General features: G+C 42.7%; 1 protein-coding gene across 1 annotated transcript in view; it reads left to right on the top strand.

The window, feature by feature from the left end:
- The first annotated feature begins 2507 nt into the window (after nucleotides 1-2507).
- The window catches only part of DGKG (diacylglycerol kinase gamma), a 184104-nt gene continuing 162037 nt past the window's right edge, over nucleotides 2508-24574 (top strand). The window contains exon 1 of the mRNA XM_090275145.1: nucleotides 2508-2777. The gene's annotated coding sequence lies outside the window, so the exon portion shown is untranslated. The remainder of the gene's footprint in view (nucleotides 2778-24574) is intronic.

The following is a 24574-nucleotide window of genomic DNA, read 5'->3' as shown; positions in this document are numbered from 1 at the left end:
TGAAGGCACAGAACTCATCATGAGTTGTCCTACTTCTGTACTTTTCTTTCCCTCTGCTGGGGGTACCCTTGTCCTGCTCATCACATCCCTAGTCCCCTTTCAAATTCCATCACAACTGTACCTCCTCCCCAATGTCTCAATCAACATAAATAGTCTTCCTGGTGCTTCTACCCAGCCCCAGCTCTCCCTGCCTTCCACATTGCTTCCACCTCTGTTACCACCCCTTTCCCATGTCATTAACATGTCACTCAGGGGCCCACTGTCTTTAAGCCATCTGTCCATACAGGAGTCTTTGTACTCACTCTGCATCAACCCACATGCTGAACTCAGTCAGCACCATCCTGAGTTCCCCAAAGGAATCCACTCACAAACAAATTGAGGGGCAATATTGCCTTTACAGATAATCTGTTTCATAGAAAGTTTGGGGAACAGGGACTTCATAGCCTCCCCCTCCGAGCAAACTATTTACCAATCTTTACAAGCACTCCTATACTCTAAAGCTTTGCTTGGCAGTCCTGTTTTCGGAGTTCCTCTCCTATTACTTACTCTTCAATATGCTCCCCACCAAGTCAAATCTCTGCACCTTGTCTCTGCGTGTCTTCTCTATTTCTCCCATCCAACCTCATTCCTGTTCTATTAGGCAGAACAACTCAATGTTGCCCCAGCCCCTACCTGCAAGAAGCATGCATTTCCAAATCCATCATGATGCTCAGCTGAATATAGACTCACTCTCTTTCTCCTTCTTTAGAAGCAGTCAGAATAGACAGAGCAAGAATTTGTTTTTATGACATGTATGTGAGTGTTTCCCTCCACAGAGAATGCAAGTTTAGAAATCAAGGATTGTGTCTTCCACATCCACCCCACCTTATACCATGAAAATATATCAATTAAGAGTGTGTCCTGTATAAGGGGCAGAGACTGATCTAAGCTCTTTCTGTCTCTCAGTTCCTCTTTCTTACCAAGTAAGGCCCAGGACTAGAGTCAGGGAAATTACGTGAAGACACAGAAGGATTTTAATAGAAAGCTGCAAAATAAAGAAGTCAGTGAGTGAAAGGGAAACAAGAAAAGATAGAAGGACTTGAGAGCCTCCTCACCAGGATTATTTCAGTCAAGCTACAGGGAGCTTTGAGAACCAACCCAGGGTGATTGGATGAGAAGTGAACAGTGAATGGTAGGATGATGGGCAGACATGGGGTTCTGGTATTGGCTCTGCCTTCAATGCCATGTGAAACCTTGGGGAAATCTCTGAGCCTCAGTTCCTTGTCTGTCCCATCAGCCTGCCTGCAGATGACCCAATATGGACACTGACCATCAGGGTCCTTAGGGCCATTTGACATTCATGCTTGAGTCTTCTTCCCTCAAATGCCCAGACACCCAGGGCCCCTTGGCGCCTCTGCATCTGCAGAAAGCTTTTCTTGGCTGCAGTCCTGACTGGGGACCTTCACTGCCTGTTGGTGGAAAAGAATTCTCAGCTGTGGAAACTGGTAAACGCCACATATTTTACAGATGAGAGTCCAAATTCCTGATGACTCTAAATGTGGTGTGCAATGGGCAGAGGTCATCCTGCTGGTGTGACATGCCTGAGGTAGTGTCACCATCCCCACTACCACTCCATGTGGATGTACATGTCATGGAGAGAGAAGAAGCAACAAGTCACTGGTGCCTAGGCCAATGCTGGCCCTCATCCCTTACCCTTCACCCAAGAGCCTTTTCTGTGCTTGTCTACATTTTTAAAATAAGATGTGGTCTCTTTGCTGTGCAGTAAAGTAGTCCATGGTCATCTAAAAGGCAAAGGAGAAGGAAATTAACAATGCTCAGTCTCTGAGACCTGATATGGCTTCAGAGCCTCACTCTGATAGGCCTGTGATGTTCCTCACCACATCTGAGGAGGGGAAAATCTTTTCAGATGGAATAGCCTTGAGTCCCCTTGCCACCAAGGTCAGAGATGTCAGAAATGTGCCCCTGGGCAGCAGCAGTGATTTGGATGCTACAGATGCGCAGTTCCTGGGAAACGGAGAGAACTTGTTGATTTATTTTATTTATTTATTTTTTTTCTGGTTAGGTCACGATATTAAGGCAGCCTAGACTTGGTTGAGATGTGGAAATGCCCAGTGGGTATTTTATTCGTCAAACGGTTGTCCTCCATCCCCAGAGTCCGCAGGCCTCTGGCGCCCTGCGGAGCCCCACTGCTGCATCCTCTCCGAACTCCTAAGCTTCTAACTCCTCCTCCCAAACTGAAGCCCTATCAGTGAAAAGTGCCCAAACTATGCCTGCGACCAAGTTGCAGCAAAGGTGTGCAGGTTCCCACGGAGCCGATCCGCATTCAGGTATGTGTGTGCGTGGGCACGCGCGCGTGTTTGTGTGTATGTGTGTGTGTGCGCGCGCGCGCGCTCGCGGGTGTGTGGCAGGGGCGGGCTCAGTGCCTGGAGGCAGGGCTCGTCGCTAAGAGTGGCAGTGGGACTTACCAAGCCGCTAGGGGCAGGGCGCCGCAGTGCCGTAGTAGCGGGCAGCTGAAGAGGACTGCTTCAGAGCCGCGGATAACGGGCACGCAGAGGACCCCGGCGCTGCCTAACCCCAGCAGGGCCGCCCGCGCTCCGCGGGCGCCCACGCGGGCTGCCATCCCCTCCCCGAGCGGGCTGCGCGGGCGGGAACACGCTCAGACGCAGGCTTCGGTCCTCTTTCTGTCTCTTGGTTCCCCTTTCCTCCCAAGTAAGGGAATAAGCTCCGAGGAAGGAGCGCTCCAAGGAACCGCGCAACCAAGTGTTGCCTGGTGAGAGGTAAGACAGTGGCGGGCACAGCGGAGGGGGCTTGGGCTCAGGGACGTGGGCTGCTGCAACTTGGAAAAGGAGGGCAAAGCGGGAGCCGGTCCCGTGGCCAGGGGAAGGAGGTGCAGCTGAGGCCACAGCGCTCACCCTGACGGTGCCACCTGCTCCAAAGTCCCTGCAGGAGGATATCCCCCGCTGGAAGGGTGAGGACACCGGGAGCAGCTCAGGGTGGGGCACAGGCTCCCTCTTGGATTAGGAGAACCTTCTAAACATTGAAGGTGTGCGGGTGGGAGGCAACCTTGCTCCAGGCAGTTTGCTGAAGCAAATGGACTGATTCCTCCCCTTCTACGTTTACCTTGTCTCCTTGGTATCCAGTTCGCCCTCCAGGGTGTACAAGGGAGGCAAGGAGCAGGGGACACTTCTCCTAACGTTTGACCGTCCCGCAGGGTTCCAAGACTTCGGGCACTCTGCAAAGCTCCTGGGCTAGGGGAGCTTAAAGGGAAGCAGAAAAGAACACGGATACCTTGACAAATAAAAACTAGGGAAGGGGAGAAGGGTCGGGGACAGAATGTAGAGCTGACCTGTTTAGTCTCCGAGTCACAAGATGTGTGTCCATGTGTGTGCGTATGTGTGCGTGTGTGTGTGTGTGTGTGTGTGTGTGTGTGTGTGTGTGTCTTGAGGGGCGCACATCTAGCATCACCTGTGGGCTTAAAAACTCCACCAATCTATCTCACCCTGCATATCCTAGACGAGTGGACTAGAATTTGGGGAGGGGGCTTTGGAGTTGGAAAAGCCCTACAGGTGATTTTGATGCGCCGCCCCCATCCCCGCCATCACTGCAGTGGAAGGCAGGGGACCGGAACCGGGAGGCATCACCCAAATGTGAGTGATCCAGCTGCAGAACTCCAAGGCCCTCCCCGACCTCCCCCTACTCCAAGAGGCCGGAGGGTCCGCGGCAGCACACGATGTTTTGTGGCTGAGCCGCAGTGGGGCGAGGGAGAACTATGAACCCGCGGGCGCGCTCGCAGGCAGGCTCTGCCTGGTTGTCTCCTCTGACTTCATTAGCATACGATGACCTCGCTGTCTGTAACAGGGACCGGGAGGGCTGTTTGTCGCTCGTTCATTTTGGGTCCTTGGGGGAAAGCACCTAGGGTCTGGAGGTGTGAACCAGGGAAAGTAACTGATGAAGGGCATCAGTCAAGGCACAGGGCCGGGGTCTGCTCCTCTGGTTCCAGTCCCCGGAACGACTTAGTTATTTTGGTGCCTGGAATTCTAAATCTAAAATACAGAGACACTTGCTGGTGCACAGGGCACCCTCTTTGTCAGTAAAAGACTTTAGACCTTAGGGGGCAAATGTCCTCACTGTTTGGTCAGGTACACACATACACACACTCGCGCACACACGTTTTTGCTCTGTGACCCTCTCATTCCAGAGGTATATCCTAATGTGGGGAGGGATCTCGCTGTTTGTGGTGTCAGAAAGGGTTGTATTTGCCAAAGATTCCAAATATAAATTGTACCCATTGAATAAAGTGGCTGCAACTAGACTAACTTTCCTATTGTTCCCTGTTATACCCCCGATCTAAGTCTTTTCTTTGCCAATCTCACTTAAAGCTTATGTATAATGCTGTTGGCCCGTGGGCGTTATTACAGTTATTTTTATGGGAGGGGTCTTGAGGTAGGGAGCAAGTGGATGAGTCTTTCCCACCTTACAATTTTATGTGAGTGTTTGGTTCAAATCAACTAAGACATGGGGAGAAAATGATAAACATCAGAGCATCTTGGAATCTAGACTCCCAGAGATAGAAGACAGTACTAAGGACATCTGTTCCTTGCCCCCTACCCAAACTCGTGGAGCACCTTCAACAAGTGGCCATGGATCACTTTAGCCCTCTACACCCCAGGTCTGGGCTGTGCATGTGTACAGCTCTGCCAGGGGGAAAAGCCATAAAGCAGCTCTGCACTCTCCTGCTGATCTCTGGGGGAGAAGGCTGCTTCCAGCTCTTCCTCTGAAAGGAAAGGAGAAAGGGAGAAGTACCATTTTGTTGTGGTCAAACTCTTTTTTAAAAATATCTTATTGTGTTATACCATCATGATATACTCTTTTAGTATAGAAGTAATTCATGTTGAATGCAGGAAATTTGGGGAGTTAAAAAGTGTGCAGAGAATCAAACAAAGCACCCAGAATCCAACTACTCAGACTCCATACTGTTAATATATTGGCATATTTCCTTTCCATCTATTTTTATGCCATGAAATCTTACAGTCCATAGACATCCAACATTTATTTGGTACCTAAAACACGTACTTTGCAGGTATTAAGTATTTTTATATTCACCGTGTCATTTAATCCTCAGAAGTCCCCGTAAGGCAATTATTATGTTTATCAACCCCACAGAGTTCAGGTGACTTGCCCAAGCCCCACAGCTGGTAGTAAGTGGCTAAGCCAAGATTCAAACACAGTCTGTCTGACTCCTGGGCAGTTGCTTAGCCTCTGTAGCTAATGTTTCTCTGCCTTTTTTGTAGAAGAAGTCCTTCATGAACATCATCTTCATGACCACATATTATTACACTGTTAGCCATTTAAGTTGTTTCCTATCTTCAGCAACTACAAATAACTGTACAATATCCCGTACCAAAGTCTGTTGCACACATTTCCAAATACTTCCTTTGGATAGATTCCAAGAAGTATAATGACTGGACCAAAGGACATGAATAAGACTCCTGGTATATATGACAAGCTGCTTTTCAGAAAGGCTACATCAGTTAACACTTCCATCCAGCAGAAGGAACTCTGCCACAGTCTAAGCATGTAACCTCTTGGGTCTCACATAGACCAGGACCTCACACAACCAACCCAGACTACAGGAGCATCTCCTGGTCTCATGGGAGAAGGAATCACACAGATAATCCTGCTTTATATGCACAAGTACGATTATCAAAACCATACAATATAAAGCTGTACCTATCTTTATGTAAACATACGTCACTTGAAGAAATCTCTGACTAAATGTCTCGTATTAACTTTGAACTATTATATAAAATATATAAATGGGCCTAAGATCCCCCTTCTCCACACAAGCAACTAGAACAGCCCTCACTTCTATGAATGTGTATCACTGTCACAGCCAGATTCAGCCAGCCCAGCTGATCCATAATAGTTTCTTCACAGACTGGTATGTTCACACAGCTGTTTGTTTACAGAAAGTATCTGAATTCCACAGCCAAACCACAGTGGGAATGGATGTCACATTATGTGTAACAGAGTTCATGTCCTTCCCCCTCCCCAAATCACTCATGGTTAGTAACTACTAATTAAACAATAAAACATAAAGTTATATACATCATCAAAAATGTCTCCTCAAGTGAAGAAAATGACCACAGGAGAGAAATTGAATCAGACAATACCAAAAGACACAAAAGGGAAATTTTTGAAGAAAACAAACAGGCCCTAGCTATCACTTTTCCCTGGTCTGCTTCATGGCCACCTCTGCCACCAGCAGTGGGTTTAGTGGCCCTGGAATATAATCTGTTGTTGTAAATGGAATAAATATCAATTGAGTCCCCACTATGAGATCTACTTATTCAAGACTGCTCTCATATTAATATGTCCTTCTGAGAAGCATTCCCTGACTGCTCATCTGGTTTAGAGACCTCTCTCTGCTGCATCTGTAGCACCTGTGCATACACTTACCTCCTTATGGTTAAAGGATTTATCTGCATATCCCCCACTCAACAGTGAGCTCACAGAAGGTATAGCTGGCACTGTACCTGAGATGGGACTTATGCATAGTAGACAATTAAATGTGGTGAATGAACACATAAGAGAATCTTCCAGGTACTATGCTGGTGCTTTTTGTGCATTTCTCTCTCTTTTTTTAAAGTATACTTTATTGGTTATGTTGTTACAGTAGTCCCAATTTCTTTTCCCTTTGCTTGCTTCTGCCCAGTACCCGCTTCCCTCCAGCAACCCCATCCCCCTTAGTTCATGTCCATGGGTCGTGCATATAAATTCTTTGGCTTCACCCTTTCCTATATTATTCTTTTTTTTAAATATGTTTTATTGATTATGCTGTTACGGTTGTCCCAATTTCTTTTCCCTTTGTTCTGCTCCACCCAGTGGCCCCCCTCCCTCTAATTGTCGCCCCCCCCCCTTAGTCCATGCCCATTGGTTGTGCATATAGTTCTTCTCAACATCTTCCTGTCTACTCCACTCCCTCCTACTATGCTTCTTAATTCCTGTACCATCTCCCTCCTTTTCCCCACTTCCCCCTCCCTGCTGATCTCCCCCCAAAATGTTCTCCATACCTATAATTCTTTTCCCACTCTCGTTGCCTTCTTAGTTTGCCTTTGTTTTGATTCCCTAGCTTCTGTTGTTGGTTGTTGTGATACAGTTTTCATTTTAATGTTCATAGTTTTGATCCTCTTTCTTCTAAACAAGTTCCTTTAACATTTCATATAACAGTGGTTTGGATCTGATGAACTCCTTCAGTTTTACTTTGTCCTGGAAGCACTTTCTCTGGCCTTCTATTCTGAATGACAGCTTCGCTGGATAGCGTAATCGTGGCTGTAGGTTTTTGCTTTTCATTACTTTAAATATTTCTTGCCAGTCCCTTCTTGCCTGCTGAGTTTCTTTTGAGAAATCAGCTGATAGTCTTATTGAGACCCCTTTGTACATAATTCTCTTCATCTCTCTTGCTGCTTTTAACATTCTCTATCCTTAATTTTTGACATTTTGATTATAATGTGTCTTGGTGTGGTCATCCCTGGGTCCAGTTTTTTGGAACTCTGTGCTTCCTGGATGTGTAAATCTATTTCCTTCCCCAAGTTAGGGAAGTTCTGCTTCATTATTTTTTCACATAATTTTTCAATTTCTAGTTCTTCACCTTCTAGCAACCCTATGATACAGATGTTGGACTGCTTATAGCTGTCCCATAGATTTCTGAGCTTCTCCTCATTTTCCTCACTTTTCGTTTCCTCTTTCTGCACGGGTTGACTGTTTGTTTCTTCACTATGTTCCGATTTGTTGATTTGATCCCTGGTTTTTCTTCCCTCACCACTAGTTTTGTATGTGTTTTCATTCATTTCAGCAGGACTAGCCTTCATTCTTTCCCCGTCTTGCTTAAGATCTGCTGTTCGGTCTGTAAGCATTCGTATAACCAAAGCTCTGAACTGTGCCTCAGAAAGATTTTCTATCTGCTGATTCATTAGATTAGATATTTGCTGGCTGGTCAGCTGCGTGACTAGGATCTCTATCATGATCTGTGCCATCCTAACAGTTTTGTGTTTACCTTTGCTTCCTGGGCGGAGCTGTCACACTTCCTATGCTAAAGTGGGCGGAGCTCCGTGCACTCATCACAACCAAGCGACCCTTCTCACCATGCTGTGGTGTTTTGTGTCGGGGCGGGAGTCCAAGATGGATTCCTTCTGTTCACTGTCTGCAGAGAAACCGGGAGCCTCCTCCTCCATCCCCAACCCCTCTGGCCCTCACAGTCTGAGGCAATGGGGATCTGCCTTCCCCATCATTGGAATTGTGAGCTGATGGGTTTGGTCTGCAGCTGGAGGTGCTCCCCAGGTGCTTCTCACCTCCCCTTAAATGCGGGTGTCTGTGCTTACCCCTGTCCCACCGCCATCACCACAGCTGCCACTGCCAACACTGTTTGACCTCTCCACCTTGGCTTCTCCCCTCTTATCCGTCTGAACAGCACCACTTCTTTATAACTTCATACATTGGTCTTCCATGTAGCTTTATTTTCTGGAACTTCTGGTTATTTCTGGTTTTGCGGTACTTGTATTCCTTCTTAGTTGTGGAGGGAGATGGAGCATATCAGTATAGGCCTCTATCTTGGACAGAAGCCCTATATTATTCTTAACTTCCCTCTGTCTATTTTGTATCAACCAATTATACTTCTTAACCCCTGTGCCATTTCTTCTTTTCTCCCCCTTACCCCTCCCAGCTGATATTCCTCCAAATGGTCCCCTTACCTATGATTCTGTTCCTATTCTTGTTTGCTTATTTGGATTTTGTTTTTAGTCTTTAGATTCAGTTGTTGATAGTTGTGACTTTGTTGTCATTTTAGTGTTCATAGTTTTGATCTTCTTTTTCTTAAATAAGTCTCTTTAACATTTCATATAATAATGACTTAGTGATGATGCACTCTTTTAGTTTTACCTTGTCTGGGAAGCACTTTCTCTGCCCTTCTATTCTAAATAATAGCTTTGCTGGATAGAGTAGTCTCAGTTGTAGGTTCTTGCTTTTCATCACATTGAATACTTCTCGCCTGTCGCTTCTTGCTTGCAAAGTTACTTTTCAGAAATCAGCTGATAGTCTTATAGGAACCTCTTCGTAGGTAACTCTGCTTTTCTCTTGCTGCTTTTAAGAGTCTCTCTTTATCTTTCACCTTTGGCATTTTCATTATGATGTGTCTTGGTGTGGCCCTCTTTGGGTCTAGCATGTTTGGGATTCTCTGTGCTTCCTGGACTTGTATGTCTATTTCCAACACCAAATTTGGGGAGTTTTTCTTCATTGTTTTTTTTTTTTTTTTTTTTCAGATTTAATGTGTTTTATTGATTAAAATATTACATTTGTGCCACTTTCCCTTCCCTCTGCTCCCCTCCACCCGGTGGCCCCCTCCCTCCAGTTGTCCCCCCCTTTTAGATTATGTCCATTAGTTGTGCATACAGTTCCTCCCAACCTCTCTCCGTCTATTCCATTCCCTCCTACCATGATCCCCAATTCCTATATCATCTCCCTCCCTCTCCCCACTCCCCCTCCCTGTTGACCTCCCCCCACTATGCTTCCCGTACCCACAGTTCCTTTTCCACTCTCGTTGCCTGTTTTGTTTGCCTTTGTTTCATCTCCCTAGCTTCTGTTTTTTAAACCAGTCCCTTTAACTTCTCATATAACAGTGGTTTGGATCTAATGAACTCTTTCAGTTTTATTTTGTCCTGGAAACACTTTCTCTGTCCTTCTATTCTGAATGACAATTTCGCTGGATAGAGTATTCGTGGTTGTAGGTTTTGGATTTTCATTACTTTGAATATTTCTTGCCAGTCCCTTCTTGCTTGTAGGGTTTCCCTTGAGAAGTCAGCTGATAGTCTAATTGGGACCCCTTTGTACATAATTCTTTTCTTCTCTCTTGCTGCTTTTAAGATTCTCTCTTTATCTTTAATTTTTGACATTTTGATTATAATGTGTCTTGGAGTGGTTCTCCCTGGGTCCAGTCTCTTGGGAACTCTCCTTGCTTCCTGGGCCTGCAAGTCTATTCCCTTCCCCAAGTCTGGGAAGTTCTCCTTTATTATATTTTCACTCAATTTTTCAAGTTCTAGTTCATCTTCCTCATTCTCTGGCAAACCAATGATTCTTATGTTGGGCCTTTTATAGCTGTCCCAGAGGTTTCTGATCCTCTCATTGTTGCTTGCCATTTCCTCTCGCTGCATTGGTTGACTGCTTGTTCCTTCTCCATATTCCAGTTTGTTGAAATGAACTCTGGATTCCTCACCATCTGTCTCGTACGTGGTTTTGTTCCTTTCGTTATGAAAGTTTTTCGCTTCTTTCATATCTTTTTCCTGCTCTTTTGTGAATTCTGTAAGCCACCTGATAACAATGGCCCAGAACTGAGCCTCTGACAGGTTTCTTCTCTGTTCATCTGTCAGGTTCTCTATCTGCTGCCTGGTGAGCTGCACCACCGGGATCTCTATATTTGTCTGCCTCATTTTGACAGATGCGTTTTGTTTTCCTGGGCTGGCTGTCGGGGGCGGTGCCTGTGTAAGCGTCACAAATCAGCGACCTGCCGGCGCCTGCCTGTCCGCGACCTATTTCGCAGCCCTGTGGTGCTTTCTTTGGGGGCGGGGGTCCAAGATGGATTCACACAGTTATTCAGCTAGGAGACCGGGATCCGTCCTCCCGCCCCCCTGGGCCTCACTGTTCAAGGCGATGCTGCGGCTGCTCCCCAGCGCCGGAGTTGCGCACGCCAGGGGCTTGATTGCCTCCGGGCTTTTTCGCCGCCCCGCCCCGCCGCTCCGCAAACAGCTTTGCCTTCTTTAACTCTTACCTGCCCAAATGGCACCGCTGGTTTATAACTTCATATGTTGGGCTTCCGTGTAGCTTTATTTTCTGGAATTTCTAGTTATCCTTTGTTTTGAAGTAGTTGTATTCCTCTCTGGTTGTAGAGGGAGACCTAGCGTGTCCGTCTAAGCCTCCATCTTGGCCGGAAGTCTTCTTCATTGTTTTTTCACATAAGCTTTCAATTTCTTGCCCTTCCTCTTCTTTTTCTGGCACGCCTAAGATTCAGATGTTGGCACGTTTAAAGTTGTCCAAGAAGTTCCTAAGCCTCTGCTCATTTTTTTCAATTCTTTCTTCTTCATTCTGTACTGGTTGACTGTTATTTTTCTTTCTTATGTTTTACATCATTGATTTGAACCCTAGTTTCCTTCCCTTCACCATTGGTTTCATTTAGAATAGCCTTCACTTCTCTTATGTGTTTGCCATACCCAAGCATATCTCTCAAGCCTGTGAGCATCTTTAACACCAGTGTTTTGAACTCTGCATCTGTTAAGTTGACTATCTCCTCATCGCTTAGTTCTCCCACTGGAACCTTGATCCGTTCCCTCTTTTGGGCCATACTTCTCTGTCTCCTCATCCTGACAGACTCCTGTGCTTGTTTGCCCCTGGTCTGAGGTAGAGCTGTTGCTCCTGTTACGTTGTAAGGAGCAGAGCTTTAGGTATTCATCAGTATAAGGCGACCAACTTCACCTCGTTGTGGCGCTATATGTGGGGGAGGGGTCTGAGAGGGAACAATGCTGCTTGCTCAGCACTCACCCCTTTTCCAGGCACTTCTCCCACTTCCATACAAGACTGGTGCCCCTCTAGCTATTGCCCTGGCCATTGTTCCCAGAGTGTGTGGGTCTGCAGACATTCTAGGACTGTGGGGGCCCTTTAAACAAGCTGACTCCTCTGAGAGACCAGCAGTTTTTTCCTCCACCTCAACCCCCACTGGTTTGCACAGTCAGAAGCAATGAGGCTTGATTTTCCCCAGCACTGGAACCATGAGCTGTATGGTTTGGTCTGAGGCTGGGAACACTCCGTAGGTGTCCCTCCAACTTTTTAAAACTTATGACTGTGCTTCCCACCAGTCTGCCGCTGCCACTGCTGCTGCTAGCACACAGCATCCTCTCCACCCTGGCTCCGCCCCTCCTACCTGTCTGGATGAGTATTTCTTCTTTATGTCTTTGTTGGGTGTCCATGCAGCTCGATTTTTTGGAACTTCTGGTTGTCTCTAGTTTTGAAGTAGTTGTATTCCTTCTTAGTTGTGGAGGGAGACGCAGCATGTCTCTCTAGGCCTCCATCTTAGCCAAAGTCTATGCATTTCTCTTTTGATGCATCTGTAGTGTCCAGTTTCAGAAATGTGCCTGAAAGATGTCTAGAGCTGTGCTGTCTATTTTCACATGGTACTATTTCATTTGCATTTAATTCATAAAAATTAATGAAATTTAAAATTCAGTTCCTCAGTTGCACCAGTCACATTTCTAGTGCTTAAATGCCACATGTGGCTGCTGGCTATAATATTGGGGAATATGCATATGGAACATTTCAATTATTGCAGGAAGTTCAACTGGACATTGCTGGTTAGATTGTAAGCCTGGTGCAGGCAAGGAGTGTAAATTTTCTTTTTACTGTACCCCCTGATACCAGCACAATGCCTGGCCAGCAGAGGGCGGGGGGAGAAGTAAAGAGGAAGGATGGTGGTAGTAAATGTAATAGTAATGTTAGCTACACCATTTATTGGGCTTCTACTTTGTGCCCCACATTATGCTATATTTTGTGTATGCATTGTCATACTTAATATTCACACCATGCAGAACCTGGTAGTAACTCTATTTCACAAACAAGGAGAGTGAGTCTCAGAAAATTCAAATAGTCACAAAGCTAGTAGGAGAGGCTGAGTTTTATTTAACTAAGGCATCTATGATTTCCCAAGGGAAAGAATTGGTATAATTTCCAAGTGTTAATGGCATTTCAAGAGTGTAAAATTTTGCTTGGAGGCTCAAGAGGCCCTGTCTCTTGATGGGTGAGGTAGGGAGAAAGGAACCCACTTACAGTGTGGCCTAACCAGAGAGCCAAAACCTCCTTAGGAGAACAGGCCAGCCAACTACCACCTTCCATGTTTCTTCCCAGGGAGGCCAGTCATCAGCTCCAGAAATACTTGCTTGGTCAGGATCTCACAGACCATAACCTGGCTCCCCACTCCCTGATCAGTGCCCTTCCCACTGTTCCATCCTGCCTCAGAGGCCATTGGTTCCAGCATCATTACTATCATTATCATTCTTGTCCCAGTTTTCTCTAATTTCTTTATTCCTAATGAATAAAATACAAAATTTCAAGGGAGGTCTAATTAGCACTAAGTAGTGACATTATTACTTTCTTTGTTCTACATTTTATATTTCTGTTGAAATCCTGTAAGGTTGAATTAGGAATCTATACCAGTAATACCTGTTAAGTTTAGTATGAGCTGAAAAAAAAAATCCAATTCTCTTTTAAGCTTGCTCTTGAACTGTATCATCTGCTCCCCCCAACCCCACCCCACCACACACACACACTCATTGCTTATACAGATGATACCTGGGACCCAAATACAGAACCCTTGCATTTATTCCTAATTTTATCTTGTTCAATTCACTCTATCTTGCCAACTTGCCCAGGTATTTCTGGCTTTGATTCTGTTAATTACTGTCCCTTCTGGTTGGCTTTCTGTCATCCCCAAATCTGATGGGCATGACCTCTTCAACTAAGTCATTGATAAAATGGTGAACATACAGGATTCTGAGGCATTCCACAATATGCTCCTGAAAAAGAGATATTAATTCAATAACTAGATAGTACTCTTTTAGAAAATTTATTCCACTTCCTGTACTATCACTAGGTCCTGTTTTGTTTTTTTTTTCCAAAAGATTATAATAGGACTCTTATCAAAGGTCTTAATAGCATTCAGATACTCTTTATCACTGGTATTTCCCTGATCTGCCTGCCTAATAACATTGTCAAATAAGCAATTTTGTTAGTGTGACAAAGACTATTTAGCCCTAAAATCTCACTGCACATCCTATTCCAGAATGTTTCCTGGGACTAATATCAACCCACAAGTTAAGAAATTTTCATAAGTTATGTTTCCCATTTTAAAAAATAGAACTGTATTTGCCATGAAAGTGATGGTGGTGGTGGTGGTGGTAGTAATAATGGTAGTAGTGACCATGGTGGTAATGATGGTGATGGTGGTGGTGATGATGGTGGTAGTGGTAGTTGTTTTTGTTGGTGGTAGTAGTGATAGTAGTGGTGGTAGTGGTGGTATGGTGTGGTGGGGGTGATGGTGGTAGTGGTGGCGGTGGTGGTGGTAATAGTGGTCATGGTTATTAGTGGTGATGGTGGTGGCTGGTAGTGATTGTGGTGATGGGATAGTGGTGGTGGTGGCAATAGTGGTGATAGTGGTGGTGGTTACTGGTGGCGATGATGGTGGTTGTTGGTGGTGGTAGTGGCTTCATTACTCTATGATTTTGAACAGATTACAGAGAGTGGTCTAGTCATCTCAGTTGCATGTTATCTTAGCACCCTGGGATATTATTCAATTATTCCAAAAGACTTGTATTAATTTGAGGTGAATCTAATTATCTCTAGCACCATTAAAAATGATGCGAAGGAGTTGAGAAAGCATCTGATCCCAAGCCTTCATCTTCAAAATGAGGAATCCTCCATCCAAAGGGGGGGGGGTGCCCTGCCTGAGGCCACACACCCTGGACAGGAACCCAAGTCTCCCACTTTTCCCCAGGGCATGACTCCTTTTCAGCTTTGTTTCTGAAAAAGCCTGTAGCTTTGTTTTCTGATTTTCTGCAGAAGTATCCTTTTCTTTTTTTCTCTTGGAATAAACCTCTGAAGTCATTGATACCTCAGTGAATATTAAACAATTCTTCCCCGATCATGATTTAAAAGGAGAAAGGAAGAGAGTGTTTATTTTCAAAGTGGGAAATGAAGCCCTATCCATTGCAGGACAGGGGCACAGAAAGAATCAGTTCAAGTAAGGAAAGACTATTTAAATAATTAAAATCACAATAAAATAACTGTCTTTTACACATGTGCCACACTTAAAAGATAACAACATATTCATATCCATCACCCCTCCTGATTCCAATCATAGGGATGAGGCAAGCTGCATGGATGTCATCAGCCTCGTTTCACTAGAGTGATTCTACCAAAGCCATGGCTGTGATCTAGAAGAGTTGACTATGACAAGACAAAGGATAAAATGTAGAACTCAATGGCCACACAGCAGCTGACACACCCCAGGCCTGCCTGCCCATCTAATCATTTGGACCCAACACTCCTGTCTGTGTGCTTTGCCTGGATAGTTTTCTCCTCACTTGAGGCATAAACAGTATCTTCTACAAAGGAACTAAGTTTTCACTTTCCTGATGGCTAATCTGGTGTGAAAATTCCTAGTGGCCAGAGGTCAGCAAGACCATTTTGACCCTTAAATGCTAAAACGCTTGAAATGTTTGGCCCAAAAGTTTTCATTCCTGGCTGCATTTCTTCACCTCTCTGCTCTGGGACAGCAGCCTACAGCACGTCACCAGCTGCCTTGGGCCCCTGCTTGTCAGTTAGAGCTAGAAAAAGCTCCCTCAATCTCCCAGAAGGCCAGAGCGTCCCTTCCAGCATCCCTGAGAGCCACACAAAGTGGTGCTCTCATCCAGTCCCCATCCCAAGGTTTCATTAACAGCATGTCCGTGATCCCCAGAACCTGATTAAGAATACCCACTGGTGGAAGTCAGTCTCCTCCCTTTTCTCCTGCCAGGATGTTCAGCAGGCTTTGACTGACCACAGAGGGATCTTTCCCAACAATTAAGGAGCCAGTAGCCATATATTCCTACAGTTGAGAAAACCTGCACTGTTCCTAATCCTTAAGTCATGCATACCATGGCAAATGTATCCCTGAAGAGATTCAATGAATCATTTGACCAACACTAAGTTAGCAAATATGCATGGTGGGGCAAAAGTAGGTCTACAGTTTTGAGTACACAAAACACAGTTTATTTTTGTATTGTTATTTGTTATTGTATTAATTTCCATATGTATAACTGTAAAACTACCTTTGCTCCACCCTGTGTATTGAGCACCCCCTCTGTACTAGGCATAGGACTAGTTTCTGGGGATTGGACCACCTGGGTTTCTGGGAGCTTGGTTGAACTGTATGGAACATGTAACAGATATCATGTAGCATTATCTCTAGATGAGTCAGAGGAGGAAGGTATTGCACCAAAGAGGTTAGGTAATACTCCAGGAAGTAGATGAGCTTAAGCTGGAATTTAAAGGATGGATAGAAGTTAAAAGAAGAGTGAGTGAGGGTAATGCATCCAGGTAGAGGGAACAGTGTACATAAAGGCTCAGAGGCAGTCCTTGTCTATAGTTTAGTGTTATGTTGAGAACTGTTAGGAGATGAGTCTGGAAGTATGAGCAGGAGGGTCTTGTCTGTCAAGTAAGAGTGTGGTTCTTTTCTCACAGACAGTGGGAATGGGGGCATGAGAAATTAGGTGGAAACTGACATGGTCAGATTTTAACATTAGAGCAATTCCTCTAGCTGCAGTGTTGGGAGGGGAGAAGACAGAAAGCAGGGAGCCCATTGGGAGGCTATTGTGGGAATTTAAGTAACATGAGGGCTGACTAAGGTAGTTCACATGGAGCAAGACACGTAATCAAGAAAGAACTAGTAATTAAGGAAGTGTGAGGGTCACGAGGGAGGCAGAGGAGCTAAGGGTAATTCTCTGGCTTCTGCCTTGTGTGCCTGGGACAGTAGTTGTCCCATCGACCCCAAGAACCAAAAAACAGAAATGAGTGTTGGGTTAGATAATGATTCAATTCAAGGCATGCTACATTTGAGTTGTCAGTGAGAGACCCAGGTGGAGAGATGGTTGATAGATGAGCTTTGTGCCTAGAGACCCAGATAAGGGAATGATCAGCACTTATGGTAGGTGAAACCACCAGAGCAGATGAGATCATGGGCGAGTCAATTTTCATTTATCTCAATCCATGTATTGCCAATATCTGAAAGGTCCATGTCAAGGAGCCCCATGCCTCTTTAATAAGGGAGGGAAACTTCTCACAGCGTTGAGAATCTGGACTTGGCAGGTGAGCTGTGGCGGTAGCCATTTGCTGACTCAGCTGGACCAATGTCCACTTCTGCCAGGTGAACAGTCAGGCATGGCGTTTGTTACAGAAACGCTTGTATTCTTCTTCCACACTTGAGCTTCACAAATTTGTATATGTGCTCCTTTTTTTCTTGAACAGTGGTCTCAACTCTGGTTAAACATTAAAATAACCCAGGGAGCCTTGAAAAAATAGCAGTTGTGGGTCTCACTTGGGAAGACGCTGATTTCATTGGTCTGGGGCTGGGGCCTGGGCCTGAGTAGGTTTTTAAGGGTCCCAAGTGACACAATGTTCAGCAGAATTAAGGAACATTACTGAACAAGAAGTTTCCTCACTGCTTTCTCAAATTACAGGGTTTCTAATTCCATAGCTCCTCTGGCAAATCTCCTATGAATGCATTACAATTTCTCTGAAGACCACTTTCAGGCATCAGAACCTGTATTGGGCACTGAACAGCAGCCCTGGCCTTGCCTGCACATTATCACTGTCTTTGCTTTGTTCCGATATTTCTCCCGCATGTCTGCAGGGAGAACCTTGGGAAAAAGAATCATGGGAAACCTTATCAAATGTCCTGGCGTACAACTATTGTCTACCACATTTCCATGTTACATAACATAGACCTACCAAAAAGACATTAAGAATCACCTGCTATGACTTCTGAGTGAAATTTTGTTAGTTCCAAGGGTTCATTGCTGTCTCTCCCAAGTGCTCACAAACAACCCTCAACCCAGCAGTTCTTGAATTGTTATTTACATTAGAATTACCTGGAGACTCTCCCTGAGAGATTCTGATTCCAAGGTATAGGGCAGGGACCCAGAATCAACCTTTTAACCAGCATCCAAGATGATTTTGGTTCAGCTCTACTGCCTTTGAGAAATATGGCCTTAAAAATAGGAAGTGAAGAATTCCCATTTAACTTATACCCATGCCCCTAATTTTTATTGAAATAACCAAATTGATGCATAAAATATTATAAAATATTTATAGTACTGACAACCTGAAAGAATACCGTATAATCCATATGTTACAAATTTTGACACTGCCCTGGCTGGTTTGGCTCAGTGGATTGAGCGTCGGCCTGCGAGCTAAGTGTCGCTAGTTCGATCTTCCAGTCAGGGTACATCAGAGAAGGAAAACTCTGACTCCAAAAAACCTCCACTGCCTTGCAGCATACCTCTTCTGGGGAAAGGCTAAGGGAGTAAACCCCGACAGAAAATCCGGAGCCGGAGTCCCTAAGGCGGTTTGACGTTGTAGTCAACACCGGCAACTCCTGCGGCGCACCTGAAGCCAAGCTGTATTGACTCCGTCTTTCCCTTGGGCCCTTCAGCTGCGAAGAGAGGGGGGGTCTGCTGCATGGGCAACAGCAGACCCTCCATATCACCCTGCCCAGGCTCTGTAGCTTCAGCTTCACTGGAGAGGACACTCCAGCGTCATCACAAGATGTCGATTCAACACGGGAGGAGACAGATACCGTGTCACTCCCAAGTTGGACTGCACAGCCATTCTCGGCGGTGCAGATAGACTCTTAGGAAGCTACACCATCGTCTCTCGAGACGGACGGCTGCCGACGACGACGACAAATTTTGACAACATGCTATGATAAAGTATAAAAAAACAAGAATTTCTTAGGGGGAGAGGAAATGGAAGATGAGTTATAATAAAAAACATTAACAATTTTTTTCTGATTTTAGTTCAAAATAGTTCATGTGTCCCAGGGAAAGTTTCTGGTGAAAGTTGTTAATTTTTAAGAATAAAAAAATCTATTGGTATACAATCAGAAAAACAGCATTTTGTTTTTTAAACAGCATGTGTCAGACTTTCTGTAACAGTAAGTGTTAGAAAGAAGTTGATATATGGTTATAGAATTTTGAGGTAATAATATTATGATCCAGGATCCTGGATTCAGTAATATGTGAAGAAAAAAAAAGATATTCTCAGAAAATATCCAGAAAGTTGACCACTGAAATCCTTTACTGAAAAATATGTTTACTCAATATATTTTGATCAAAAGGGAAATTAACGAACATTAAAATTTTAGAATAGAGAAGATGCGGTTGATATAAAAGACATGAGGTGATCAATGAAACCAGTCAAATATAGTTTAAATGTTATTAATATGGCTATAGAACAATGCAGCTGTCAAGAAATCATTCTTATGAAAAAGATACGTGAGAAATTTAATTAAAATAATTTGGGGCTAAAAACTCAGATTACTCCAGAAAAAAACTCAAGTACTAAATTTCTCATCTTATACTGTGGGGGTCATTGAATATTGTTTCATTGTTGATATAGATAAATATAAGATTAAATATATTTTAAATGAGAAAAAGAACAGATAAACATAAAACTAGAAATTCTATGTTTAACTTCAAAATTAAGAGGAATATTTGGAATTTAATAGCCAAGATTAAAAACTAATAAAGAAAATAACAAGGGAACATAAAAAAAGAAAGTATAAAATAAGATGTTAGAAGTGAGGTCAAACATATTATCACATTAAGTGTGAATGATTTAATTGTTTCTATTAAAAGAACGGAGACATGTTAGGCAAAAACTAACTTTAAATATATGCCATTTATATGGGACAGAAAGGGAAAAAGGGGGACCAAAGGAAAGAGTATAGATAGGAGGTCTGCCCAGAAAGTATCCACCCATGTAATATGAAAAATAGAGACATTTATTGAAGAAGATACGACATACAAGAACCATTGTACATAGGACAATGATACCTCAGTCCCCTTCAAAATAGACATCTTGGGACCTCACAGTTCTCCCAGCTGCCATCAGCTGTCCTGTCGTATTTTCCTGAATCTCATCCATGGTCTGAAATCTCTTCCCTTTCAAAGGTGATTTTAGTTTGGGGAAAAATTGGAAGCTGCAGGACACCAAATCTGAGCTGTAGTGGGGCTGAGTCACCTGGGTGATTTGATGTTTCATAAAAAAACTCTGCACAAGACATGGTGCATGAGCGGGCATGTTGTCCTGATGAAGCTGCCAATCACCAGTTGCCCACAGCTGTGGCCTTCTGAATCATCTAAATAGTTTCCACAGAGCAATGTTCAAGCTTGATGCAAAATCTGATGCAGATTCATTGCTCTACTGGCTCAGGCATTTTGAATGCAACAGCCACACAGTACACATGCCCACTCAATGGCGTCTTCCACCTCCACTGACTAGTACAGTGAAATTGTCATTGTTCATGCATGCACATTTCAGTCCACTCCCTTGGTTGCTGGGTTACATCATTGTCCCACAAACTGTTCTCATTATATTAACAATGTTTGGATTTTTTCTGGACAGATCTCATATATATAAAATTATATTCATTATATTATGTAATTCTTATATTTATATTATTTCTTGTTTGATTACTTGATATATAAAAGCCTGAGAGCGGAATTTTGAAATTTTGAAATCTTACACCATTATTGCGTGTTGTATGCAACATGACTTTTTCATCTATCAACATTTATAGATGCATATATTTCCATGACAGTATGTCTTCATGGTGAACTGGATTCTTCATTCATATAAAACAATCTTATTGTCCTATTTAATGATATTTGTCTCAAATTGCATTTTGTCTTATATTAATGTCATGACTTCTGTTTTAGAATTTGTTGCATCTGACTACTATACCTTTTCTCAGCATTTTTTCTTTTAACGTTTGCACATCATTTCATTTTAGGAATGACTATGGTAGAAAACATGGTTGGATTTTAGTTTTGGGCCTAATATGAAGACCTTTATTAAAAATAGGTTATTTAGTTCATTTATGTTAATTGTTATAACTGAGGTATTTGAGATCATCATTTTTATGCTCCTAATTTTTTTTAAATGTTTCTTTGCCATCTCCTTTATTTTCTATCTCTTGACACATAGGGTATGTTTTCTTAGACCTCTTGGTTTAGGAGATAGATTAATGAAAAAAGCAACTCAGAACATTTTTCAGTTTCCTTTCTTACAGACTCCAGATACCAGTTTATTTCAGGCTTTTAAAATGTAATCTGGGTTTCAAGTTCAGGTTTGTTGTTTCATAATTTTTTGCAACCATGCATAACTTCTCTTTGAATTTTACTTTTGCATACTGTTTTGAAACTGAATTTACAATAATTAGCTAGACATCTTTTTAAATTGGCTTTGGTACTAATTACCTGTCCTTTATGACATTGCTTCCTCCACATATGTAATTTGATTTTCTATAGCATACACTCTGCTCATTAGTTCCACTTAATGGATTTTAATTCTGTTACTGTGTTCTAGTTTTCTGGCTACCCTTCCGTATCTCATTCATATCTTTGCATACCATCTTTCATTTTCATCTCAGCCTATTCTGGCTTTCTTCTGATTTGTAGAGGCCATGGCTTCTTGCCCTCTTAAGAAACTTCCAGTCTCCTGAAATGTCTTCTGAGGTCCAACTGGAGGAGCTCATTTATTTTCATTCTGTATGCTACTCTTTACTTCCTTATCTTGCACTTTTCTTAGCTACTGTTTTACTCTTGACTCATTCTTAAAGAAGGAAGTATTCTATAGATTTAATGCTTGTCGTGTCACAGATCTTGAGTCTTGTTCTCCCTGACTACTGGAGTAATAGTGGCAGGTGATGTGCACAGACCACAGAAGATTTCTAGAATAAATTATCCTAGAGTAACTACTTCAGTTTTATTTTTCCCTTACTGTTAGGACAATTTCTGCTTTTTGGAATGTATGACAATTTTATTTAAATGTGATAAAATTTTCTCAATATTTCATAAGCATTTAATAGACATACCCATATATGTGTTGCACATATATATAAATGTTCATAATTGTATTCTAGGTATTATGCAATGTGTGTGTATATATGTGTGTATGTGTGTGTATACTTATATATATAATGTTGCATAATACCTAAAACACAGAGAATGAAATTTCTTTCCCAGAGTTTATGGAACATTTACAAAAATGTATTCTCTATTAGTTTACAAATAAAAACCTCAGCAAGTTCCTTAAAGCAGAAATAGTAAAGATCATAGTCTTAACCATTAGAAATGGCTAATAAAAAATAAACAACAACATGGGAACAAGTAATCAATTATGGTCCATTTATACAACAAAATATTATTAACCATGGAAAACAGTATTTATATAGAAGGATGTTTAATAACACCAAATAATGGTCACCATATAGTGTTAAGTGAAAAAACAATTTAAAGTCAAAAGAAATTTAAATGCATGCATCTATACATGGGAAAATTCTAGAAAGAATTTACAGCAAAATGTTAATTATAGTTATGGTTGGTGGTGAGATTATATGTGATTTTTATTTTAGAGTCATTTTAAAATATGATATAGATTCTTCGCTAAAATTAGTCTTCCATTTTTTTGATAATGGAAGATAAGATTAGATTTGCTTGCTGCTAGCTCTTTGGCTTTTGTTGTTGTTCTCCAAAATTCTTCAAAGATTAATAAAAGTGTTCAGTAACCTCCATTAGAAGTTCTCCTGGTCTTCCTTGTTCCCAAGCAGTGGTCCAAGCTGTTCTTTGCTCTTCTTGCTCTGAAATTAACCAGTCCACTTCCCAAACTTCCCCTAATCTTTTTTTGGGGGGGAGGGGGTGCAATAGTTTTTGTTTATGTCTTGAGCTATTGTTCCATGATGTAATTCATATACATATGTGCCATCTTCCTGTGTATTCCTTGATTGTGTGCCTTTCCTCTCCCTATTTCTAAACGTTCTTTTCAGATATAAATCTATGGGTTAGTCCTGCAGGCACTGTTTTTTATTTTCTTTTGTTTTTTTTGAAAGGGCCATTTCTTTTCCCTCTTGTTTTAGCCTTAATCTAGAGTTTCTGGCTATTTATTATAGCCAGGCTTCTTTTTCTTGACAATCATGACCTCGGAGTTGGAATGGCTTTTTTCTCCTAAAATGTCTCTTTTGCCTGCTTCAGCAAGCAGGGTCTTTCTGTTGGTCAGAATGAGACCCAGAGGAGTTTATCCAATTAAGCTTCATGACTCCATGTCAAGAAGAGAAATAAAAAAATTTGTATGATGCTCTATTTTTAGCCAAATGAGGCTTTCTGCAAATGTTTCAGCCAGTACAAGTTCTCTTTCACTGCTTCAACTTCTCTTGTGCCAGAATAGTAGTGGCTAGGAATGCACCCTGTCTTTCCTCCTTGTGGCCAAGGGGCCTATAGAAAATACTCGTGGTGATATCCCTTGTGTTCCTTGCCCCCTTTTGCTCACTTATAAGATATTCTAGGTGCTCTGTCTTCAGGATCATAAATTCCCATCATAAGCCAATTTTTGGTCCAAAGCCATGTTGCCATGTAGACATATCAACCCATGCATGCAGTTTCTAGTACTCTTTGTAATCCTGTAGGTGTGTGTGTTTGTATGTGTCACCAGGCACCTCCCCTCTTATGTTTGTCCTCTTTTTTTTTTACCAGAAATTCTGCACTTTGGATAGATACATAGAATTATTCCATTTCTTTGACCATCTTCCCCATCAACCTATAGGCAAATGCTCGCCACGCTCATGAGATACAAGACTTTCATTACTAGACATGAACTTCCCCTTTCAGTACAGGATAAATCATGATCTGGAAAGCTGTGTCTAGTATTGACACTGTTTGCTTTCTTTTTATCCCAGCATCCCAACTGTCAGCAGAATGAATGCGTGACAATTATTATCCCGAGTCCCAAGTTTTTCACGGTCTTGCCAAAACTACTGGGAGATTACGTCAGATGAGATGATAAGGAGCTTGAATGCCTGGAAAAGAAATTAGGCACAAACTGATAGTCAATAAGAAGCAACTGTTGGTCCTTGAGAAAGAGAATCATTGAAACTACCAGCCTTTGTAAAGTGCTTCTATGCAGAGCAGACTGAAATGGAGTGAGGAAGTTATGAGGACTAGAGGCAGATGCTGAGGCTAGTTAAGAGGCTGTTACCCTGAAACTGGAGGTGTTGTCACAAGTTCATTGCTGAAAGATAACATAAAACAAAACTTGGTAGGTTGGTTTCTGATTTGATATGCAGATTTTGGAGGTGAAAGGAGGTCAGAGGTAAATAATACCAATTATCAAACATACTGAATCTGGAGAATGACATTTGCATTGAAAAAAATGAGGAAAATCTATGTCATTTCATTTTGAAGGTGGATGGAGGTGGGAGGAAGATTAAGTTTGAGAGTAGATCTATTGATATAGTTAAAAGTCACACCTAGTGACTGATTAGAGGACTGTATAAATGCATGTGATTCCATCAACAACAGAATGTCTTTCTGATCTAACAAAACTCAGCATGTGATTTCGTGCTCTGATCAAAACAATGTCAGTCAATCAAATCAAATGATTTTTTTCTTCTTTTGTGAGGGCTGGTTTCTGTTGTCTGTTTTTGTCTAGTTCAAAGTGATTCACTCAGGGAGGTCAGTCTCTCCAGTTGGGCTATGATTTATTAAACACATTCAGTCATATGACTAACTCTGTGCTCATTTGCCAAACCCTCCAGTATCCTAATCTAGCTCATGCATCCAGCCACTCCTAACACCTGGAAGCAGAAGTTGCCACAAAGCTCCCATGACATAGTTTTCTGCTTTATTCATTAATTACTTTTTAGGGGTGAAAGTGAAATTCACACCAT

The sequence above is a fragment of the Furipterus horrens genome, unplaced genomic scaffold, assembly GCF_987537825.1.
Source record: "Furipterus horrens unplaced genomic scaffold, mFurHor1.1.pri manual_scaffold_1, whole genome shotgun sequence".
Taxonomy (NCBI): Eukaryota; Metazoa; Chordata; class Mammalia; order Chiroptera; family Furipteridae; genus Furipterus; species Furipterus horrens.
The sequence above is the reverse complement of the archived record's forward strand: the minus strand, read 5'-3'. Positions and strand labels throughout refer to the sequence as shown.